At 35.9% G+C, this 9,808-nt stretch overlaps 1 pseudogene; it reads left to right on the top strand.

Annotated features, from left to right (window-relative positions):
- LOC102815787 overlaps positions 1-958 on the top strand; it is a 14,697-nt pseudogene extending 13,739 nt beyond the window's left edge.
- The last annotated feature ends 8,850 nt before the right edge of the window (positions 959-9,808 follow it).

Raw genomic sequence — 9,808 nt, 5'->3', positions numbered from 1 at the left:
ACATTTATGGAGCTTCTGAAGGGCAGTGAATATTACTTCCAGGCCTTTATACAGCCTCTATACAGACAAGTAAACTATAGAAATTCATTACGACTCCACCAAGAAACCCCCATAAGAGAGGTTAACCTGGATACAGAAGTGTTGAATTGAAAACCACAGAGCAATTTTCAAGAGTTCTGACCAGAATGGGGTAAACCTCAGTGCATTTCCTTTCTATTGCCTCAGTATTACTGGATTGAGGAATTGCTGTTTTTCATTAGGAGGTTCATTTCATTTTCCATTACTCCCAACACCAGACTGAAAGCACTGAGAATTGCTAGTGAAATATTTTGAAGTAGACTTCAGTTTCTTTACATCATTTCTGTATTCACTTTATAAAATTGTTTTATAATGCTATTGAATATTTTAAAACTAAATTAACCTGGCTCAAATGAAGCATCCAGCTCCTGTGGAAGTCAAGAACACCCAATCCAAACAATGTGATCTTAAATACATTTCTTATTACACCCAATCCAAACAATGTGATCTTAAATACATTTATAGAGTAACTTAAGAAGTATGGCATTACCACAATAGTAAGAGCATATGAAGTAACTTATGACACTTCTCTTGTGGAAAAAGAAGGCATCCATGTTCTTGATTGACCTTTGGATGATGGTGTACCACCATCCAATCAGATTGTTGATAACTGCTTAAGTTTTGTAAAAATTAAGTGTCATGAAGAACCTGGTTGTATTGCTCTTCACTGTGTTGCAGGATGTGGGAAAGCTCCAGTGCTTGTGGCCCTAGCATTAATTGAAGGTAGAATGAAATATGAAGATATAGCACAGTTCATAAGACAAAAGTGGAGTGGAACATTTATAGCAAGCAACTTTTGTATTTGGAGAAGTATCGTACTAAAATGTGTTTGTGCTTTAAAGACTCTAATAGTCATAGAAAAAACTGTTGCATTCAATAACATTGGTGCCTGATGGTTTTACTTTGGAAGTAGAACTTGAGACAGGATCTAGTTTTTCATGCATATTTACTAATATATTAACTTGGTGAATAAGTCTAGTAAAGCTTCCATAAGAGTAATGAAAACAGTTTTGTCAGGCTACAAGCTTGACAGAATTGCAGTATCCATGTTTGGGGTATGATTAACCTATCTGGACATTTAGAAAAGGTTCTTACTGTTTAGCATTTAAAATGTCTTTATTATTTGTACCAATTGACCTTTTCTGAATTCATGTAGTATTTTAATAAGTATTTAAATCTATTCCCATGCTAGAATCTTATCAATATGTCAGAAATTTAGTTTGATTGGTGCCAAAATATCCAACATAATACTTGTACATTTTTAACATGATACAGAACTAAAAATAAATCCCAGGAACTAGACCTCTATGTAGATTATACCTTCAGTCATTTCAAACATTGAAAATAGAACCTATATGGTGATTTACCTGCAGAAATTGTGTTTACATCTTCCACATTCATGCCAGTATACATCAGGTTTGCTCAACCATTGATTTTTGTTGGATTTTTGTTTACCAAGATTTAACAATGATTATTTAAAGTCTTTCTATAAATTTCATTTTGAAAAACATACCTTGTAACTAGTGGTTACAAGTGCACATCTCATGGTCAGCAATTCGAACTACCACCTGTTCCATGGGGTAAAAATGAGGCTTTCCACTCCTGTAAAGATTTACAGCCTCAGAAACCCTATGCAGGATCACTATGAATCAAAACTGACTCCATGCCACCACTACCATTACATTATCAGAAGTACATGTCTTTGATGTCTTCAAACAAACAAACAAACAAAAAAACACAAAAATGCCTTAATTTAATATTTGCACTTTGGGGTGAAACTTAACAAGGAAGGTCTGAATAAAGAACAGAGTGTACTATTAGATATTTTTAGGAAAAAGTTGCCATTGTCTTAGGAAGAACATATAGAGTATGTTCTTTAGCAAATATTTGTAAGAGGTAGAGGTGCTTTATTATTGTAGCAAAAACTTTTCTTAATAATAAAATTTAAAATTTTTTGTTATTTTTTCTCATTGATTAGAATTTGTCTACCAAATTTGTTTGAAGTGTGATTTTTCCCTTTCCAGCATCTTAAAAAAAAAAAAAAAAAAGTGGGTTTCTGCTAATGAATTGAGCAGACTCTAATTTTTATATACCTTTTGAGCTGTGTAACTTAACTGATGTAATGGTGATGTGTATTAATATTAGTTCAACCATATATTTATACTGTCTGGGAATATGTGGTTATAGTTCTGTGGAAGAAATACTTTGTCAGTGTTCACCAGCTTGTATAAACCTAGTTGCAAGAGCTTAAACATCTAAATAAATGATGAAATGCAAACTTTTTTTTTTTTTTTTAACTTTCTACAGTGGTTTTATTTCTTGTCAGTTTAAATACTGCTAAGAAAGTGTGTCAGAACTTAAGTGCAGACTTGATGGAGAATATAAAAACATGAAAGGCATTTTTCATCAGTTAAGATTTTACTTCTTTCATCTAATTTCATTTCAGAACAAATTGGTGGCAAAGTGGAAAAAGCAGTGATGAATCAAATACGTTTAATTCATATTTACTCCATATGTTTTTGTTGTTCTTGCTATTCCATTAGTAGAACTCAAAACTTATTATATTTATTACTTGCACAAAATTATGTAATTTTATTTTTCATAGTCACTCTGGAAAATTGAATTAAAAGGCAATGAAATTTTTCCAGGAACAGTTTGAAATTTCCATTTGTCTTCTTATCAATCAAATATAGCTATCTGTCTATCTATCTAACTAAGTAGCTAACTATTTAATTATTTTCATTCCTAAACATGGGTAGGCTTGACTGAATTCTAAGGGTTATGATTAGGTAGTGAGATTGAATACCATGGTCTTTTATTTGAAATTTACTGATTTTTAGGAAGAGTAGGCAGTTGTTTTCTGAATTCTGATCAAACAGTTTGAAAACAAAATAATTTATTAAGCAAAATTTGTTTTGTCATGTGACTTTGACCCACATATCAGGTGGAAAATGCCACTCATAAGGCCCATGTATAATCTTTGTCCTGCTGTGGCACTGTGGATTAATGTGCATGAATGCAAAATCATTTGAACTGCAAGTTCGGTAGTTCAAACTTACCAGCTGCTCCTTGGAAACCCTATACAGAGTCTCTATTGGTCAGAACCAATTCAACGGTGCTTAAAAACAACATCCCATTGTTGGAGCTTTCTCATAGATGCATAGTATGCCATTTTATTGTCTCTGAAAAATAAGGGTTTAAATTCTAACATCCATGTCTATGGTCTACCACTCGTCTGTCAGATTGCTGTAGAGAGGTGGTTTGCATGTTGCTATGGTTCTAGAAGCTATGCCACTTGTATTTTATCTGTTCCCCATAGTAGACAGATTTCAAATAAACTTCCTGACTATGACAAACAATGAAGAAAGAGAGATGGGCTATTTCCAAATATTTAGTCACTGAAAACATTATGAATAGCAGTGGAACACTGTCAGATAGCATCAGAATATTAAATATTGAAACCTGATGATGAGAACCAGAATATTGTCAAAATATAGTGCCAAAATATGAGACCCTCAAGTTGGAAAGAACTCAAAAATATGACTGTAGAAAATCTTCTTCCTCAAAGTAGAGTGGACCATGATGACACGAATGGAGTGACTCTTTCAGGACTTTCATTTGCTGATGGGGCACAGCTCAAATAAGGAGAAAAAGCTGTAAATTTCAACTAATAGTCAAAACACGGAATTTACAAAGTATGAATCTAGGAGAATTGGAAGTTCAAAAATAAAATGGAATGCATAAATATTGATATCCTAGGCATCAGTGAACTGAAATGGATTGGTGTTGGTCCTTTTGAATTTGAGAAACAAATGGTTTACTATGTCAAGAATGACAAATTGAAGCAGAATGGCACCACATTCATCATCATAAAGAATGTTTCAAGATGTGTCTTGACCCAGTCTGTTATAGGATAATATCTGTATGCTTTCAAGAAAGACCAGTAAATACAACGATTATTCAAATTTAACCACCAACCAAAAAGTCGTGATGATGAAATTGAAGAATTCTACCAACTTACTTAGTCTATAATTAATCAAACATGCAATCAAGATATATTGATAATTACTGGCTATTAGAATGCAAAGGTTGGGAAAAAAAAAAAAAAGAAGAAAGATCAGTAGTTGGAAAATATGGCCTTGGTGATAGGCATGATGCTGAAGATTGCTGATATAATTTTTCAAGACCAATGACTTCTTCACTGCAAATACCTTTTTGAAACAATATAAAAGATGATTATACACATGGACCTCACCAGATGAACTACACACAAATAAAATTGACTGAGTCTGTGGAAAGGGATGGTAGAAATGTTCTGTATCATCAGTCAAAAGAAGGCCAGGGTAGACTGTGAAACAGAACATCAATTGTTCATATGCAAGTTCAGGCTGAAGCTGACAGAATTTTTTTTTTTAAAGTCCATAAGAGTGAACATATTAACTTTAATATATAATCTTATCTGAATTTGGAGATCATCTTAAAAATAGATTTAATATATTGGGCCCTAATGACTGAAGACCAGAAGAGTTGCAGATGACATCAAAAGTATTACAGGAAGAAAGCAAAATGTCATTAAGGAGACAAGAAAGAAGGAAAAAAGACCAATATGGATGTCAGAATAGAATCTGAAACTTACTCTCGAGAGTAAAGATGGTAAAACAAATGGAAGATGTGATCAGTTAAAAGAGTTAAAGAGAAAAGTTTCAAAGGACAGCTCAAGAAGACAAAGTCAAATACTATAATGAAATGTGAAAAGATCTCATGTTAGAAAACCAAAAGGGAAGAACATGGTCAGTTTTCTCAAGCCAAAAGAACTGAAGAAAAAATTCAAGCCCTGAATTGCAATATTCAGGATACTATGTACTAAATATTGAATGATGTAAAAAGTATCAAAATAATATAGAAGGAATATACAAAGACACTCTACCCAAAAAAAATGGTTGTTGTTCAACCATTTCAAAAGGTAGCATATGATCAAGAGCCAATGATACTGAAGAAAGAAGTCCAAAGTAAACTGAAGGCACTGGTAAAGAGTAAGACTCCAAAGTATGAGAGAATTATTCCAGTCATTCTAGCACCTAAGCATTTGAGTTATGGTGCTGAAGGAGGATATTAAAAGTACCATGGACCGCCAAAAGTACAAAAAAATCTACGTTGGAATAAGTACAGCAGTACTTCCTACATATCAGAAGGAACCAGTCTGTGGAGAAGGGCTAATGCTTGGTAAAATGATGCATCAGCAAAAATGAGTAAGACCCTCAACAAAATGGATTCACACAGTGCTGGCAAAAATAGGTTCAAGCATAGCAATGATTGTGAGTTTGGCACAGTAGTGTGGGCATTTTTTCATTATGTTGTGAATCAGGTACCCATGAGTTGGTACAGCCTTGATGATACCTAATAAGAGCAAGGCTAACATGTCTATGGTTATTTAGTGTGAAACTGCTATTAAGGTCTGACAAGTGGATACAACTGCTGCCCAAAGCTGAGAAAGCAGGACTGTCATGTTCAAGAGTCTTGAGAATAGAGTTATCGATGACCCAGAGGGAAGTTTATTATACTGAGGCAGGATTAGTGTAGAGCTTGTCTCAAATCAATCTCTTTGAAATATAAAAGGAGACTACACACAAGCTAACAAGCAGACATAATGATTTGTAAAGAACCAGGAAGCAGAAGGTTAAGAGACAAGTACTTTCATCCATTGGCAACAGAGAAAGCCTTCCCTTCCAGTTGATAAGCTGAATTCAGTCTTCTACCTTTCTAAGCTGTCAGAAAGTAATTTTTTAAAGCCACTTCTGTTATTTATTTTATATTGTTGTTGGTGTTGTTGTTAAGTGCCTTTGAGTCTGTATAGAGCTGACTCTGTACAGTGACTCTGTATAGAGCTCCCAAGGAACGTGTGGTGGGTTTGAACCCCTGACCATACTATTCAAACTGATCTTGCAAGCCAGTGCATTATCCTGCAGCACCACACCAAGACTCCTTTTATACTGGCAGTAGACAACTAAGACATTGGTAACAGCTACTTAAAATGTGGAAGTGGTTTTGGAATTGAGTAATGAGTAGAGGTTAACAGAGTTTCAGGTACCTAATAACAGTACCTAGATTGCACTTAAGAGGCTGTTGGTAGAATTATGAGCAGCAAAGTTGATTCAGATGAGGGCTCAGAAGGAAATGAGAGCTATAGGGAAAGTCTCTACTGTCAAAGAGAATACATACGCACCAATGACAAAATTTTTCTAAAAATTTGTGAGGGAGCCTGTGTGCAGCGATTTTGAGACCAACCGCCATATTCTCTTTAATTTCTATTTTCCCTAAATTTAAATTTCCTTTTCCCACCAGTTTGCCCCTCTTAAATTCCATCACCAGGTAAGACCTCCCAAAAGTCAGTTTCCACCACATTTACCCCTCCTAAATTCCACCCCTTGGCAAGACCCCATAAAAGCCCAAAGTGTATAAGACAGGATGCTTGTGATTCAAGTCAGCAAGCCCCTCTCAAAATTCTCTTGAATAAATCTGTCCTTGTTGATCCATGCTCTCCGTCTCATTTCGCCATAGACTAACATATGGTGCTGAACCCCAGAAGAGAAGTTTGGACTCTCTTGCAACTCAGGAAGGATCTGGTAGTGGCAGATAATTCCAGCCTTACTCCTGGAACCTGAGAGTTCAGGGAAACCCACCCCATCCACCTATCTCTTTCTCTTTCTTTCCAGCAGGCTACTAGAGATTTCACATTCACTCAGGAGGATTACAAGGCTGTGACTGTGGCACTCCCCAGTGAGCTCTAAAAACTCCTAAACTCTTTCTCCGACTGCTTATATATGAGTAATGTGCTCTTCTTGTCTCTCTCATTTCTCCCTCTGCAATAGACCGAGAGGGGTCATAGACTCATTCAAGAAGATTGCAAGGCAGAGGCTAAGGAACCTCCTTGTGAGTTCTCAAAACTCTTGTCCATAAAGTCCTTTTTCCAGACCACTCACTGCCGAGCGTCCATTTTTCCTTTTTTCTTTCTTTTACTCAACTCCAACTCTCAGAGTATTCTGCCGGATCTTTCTTCATCCAACACCGTTCACAACTTCCTGGGTCTAGGTAAGTTAGCCCTGAGGATCCCAGGAGATTCTGTCTCCTGTCTTGATGCTCAGAGGATCACTTGGATTCCCCTGGAAGAGGGCGCAGGTACGCCCATAACCGTTTTCAGGGCACTCGGTCTGACAGTTGTACCTCTGGCTGTTTTCTTCCTAAACTGGGACGCCCTGAGAGAAGGTAGACACCACCTTCAGCAGTAATTCCTTGACCCAGCCAAAATACTAGCTGGGGTTTTGCAATCCCCTCCTCCTCGCCTCTAGACCGCCTTCTGAAAAACCTAAAGATATTACACCTAACAGAACACAAACCAAAAAAAAAAAAAGTTTCCTTTTGCAATACATCCTGGCTTCAATAAAAAACTGGACAATGACAGCCAGTCATCAGAAAAAGGCACTTTTGACTTCCAAATTCTCAGAGACCTTGACAACTCCAAAGAAACAGCAAATGGAAGGACGTTACTTATGTCCAAGCTCCTTTCTTCCTTTGCATATAGCACAGGGCATCCTTTTCCTCCCTTTCTTAATCAACCCTTTCTAGTACTTCCTTTCATAAATAATAATAGCCATATCCAGAGCAATGACCCAAGATCCCATAACCAGAGGTTTACTTCTCTAGGACTTTTGAAATAACTCCCAACTTCACACAAACTCAGTAAGAAGCAGCGAGCATAAGACCGATGCCCCCAATCTCTATATCAACAGAAGGTTGGAATGAGGGAGGCTTAGTGCAGCTATTTTGAGACCAACTGCCATAACTCTCTTAAATTTCTATTCTCCTTAAGTTTCAATTCTCCATTTCTCCATTGACTCTAAAAATGTGGATGTCAAATGTGAAGCTTTAAAAGAAACTATGAGCATATGATAGACAGTGGAGGATGGGTGATGTTTTGTATGCAGTATCAAAGAACTAGTCTGAACTAGTTCCAATGCTTGGTGGAAGGCAAAAGTTGTAGATGATGACCCTGGATTTCTGGCTTAATGAAATGTCTAAACCAGGGGCAAACTCAAAATGAAGAGAAACAGATGTGAACATGCACTAATAATCAGAAAATGGAATGTATAAAGTATGAATCTTGAAAAATGGAAAATTAAATGGACTGGTATTGGCCATTTTGAATCTGACAACCACATGCTTTACTATGCAGGGAATGACAAATTGAAGAGGAATGGTGTCACATTCATTGTCAAAAAGAACATATTCAGCTCAGTCATCAGGTACAACACTGTCTGTGATAGGATAATATCCATGTAGCTACAGGGAAGCCCAGTTAATACCACTATTACTCAAATTTACTTACCAAACACTAAAGCCAGTGAGGATGAAATAGAAGAATTCTACCAACTTCTTCAATCTGAAATTGATGAAATATGCAATCAAGATGTATTAACCAGACCCAGGATAAGCAAAGCACTGCTTAAGAATAAGGTTGGAAACCTCTCACTCCTTGATTTCAAAATTTACTGCTGAGCTACAGTGGTCAAAACAGCCTGGTATTTGTATAATGAAAGACGCATTGATCAATGGATCAGAATAAAAAATCCAGAAATTAACCCCTCCACAAACATCCAAACGAGTTTCAACAAAATGCCTAAGCATATTGCATGGGGAGGAGATAGTCTCTTAAACAGATGGTGCTGGAAAAACTGGAAAGTGATATGCAAAAGATAGAAAGAAGACCATTACCTCACCCCTTATTCAAAAACCAACTCAGAATGGATTAAAGACCTAAATGTGAATCCCAGAATTATAAAGGCCATCAATGAAAAACTAGGGACAAATGTGAGCGCTCTAATACAGGGCATACACAGACTAGCAAACATTTTGAAAATTACACAAACAAAAGTAGACAAAATAAATGATTGGGACATATGAAAAATTGAATAAACTTATGTGCATCAAAAGATTTCACCAAAAGAGTAAAAATGGAGCCCACAGGATGAGATTCAGAAGAGAATGTAAAACTAGAGACACTATTGCTGTTGTGAGATGAATCTTGGCTGAAAGCAGAAAGCACCAAAGATCTTTTTGTTGTTATTGTTATTAACCATTGAATCAATGCAAACCTTTATAGGGTTTATGAGGAATGAATTTGAACTGCTGACCTTATTGTTAGCAGACTAGTGGTTATTCCACAGTGCCACACCAGAACTCCACAAAGATGTTTACTTGGGCTTTATTGATTATGCAAAAAAATTCAACTGTTTTGATCATGACAAACAAAATACATATATACTGGTGTGATGCTCTAGTATAAGGCACTGGATCCAGGGACAGTTTGAACCTCAGAAACCCTATACAGGGTCTCTATGAGTCAATACGCACTTAACAACAACAACAATATCAATGAGAGTCATTAAATACATATATATATATATATATATATACACATGCATACAACTATATATATATGTATACATGCATATATACATATACATACATACATAGAAGCCAAAGCAAATGGAAAAATTGAAGAGGTGCAAGAGCTGAACAAGAAATTTCAAAGATCAGCTAGAGAAGATAAAGCCATTTTCTAACTCTAAATTTTTGCATATAATAAAATATGCAAAAATTTAGAGTTAGAAAACCAAAAGGGAAGAACACGGTCAGTATTTCTCAAGCTGGGGGAACTGAAGAAAAAATTCAA

The sequence above is a fragment of the Chrysochloris asiatica genome, unplaced genomic scaffold, assembly GCF_000296735.1.
Source record: "Chrysochloris asiatica unplaced genomic scaffold, ChrAsi1.0 scaffold00225, whole genome shotgun sequence".
NCBI lineage: Eukaryota > Metazoa > Chordata > Mammalia > Afrosoricida > Chrysochloridae > Chrysochloris > Chrysochloris asiatica.
The sequence above is the reverse complement of the archived record's forward strand: the minus strand, read 5'-3'. Positions and strand labels throughout refer to the sequence as shown.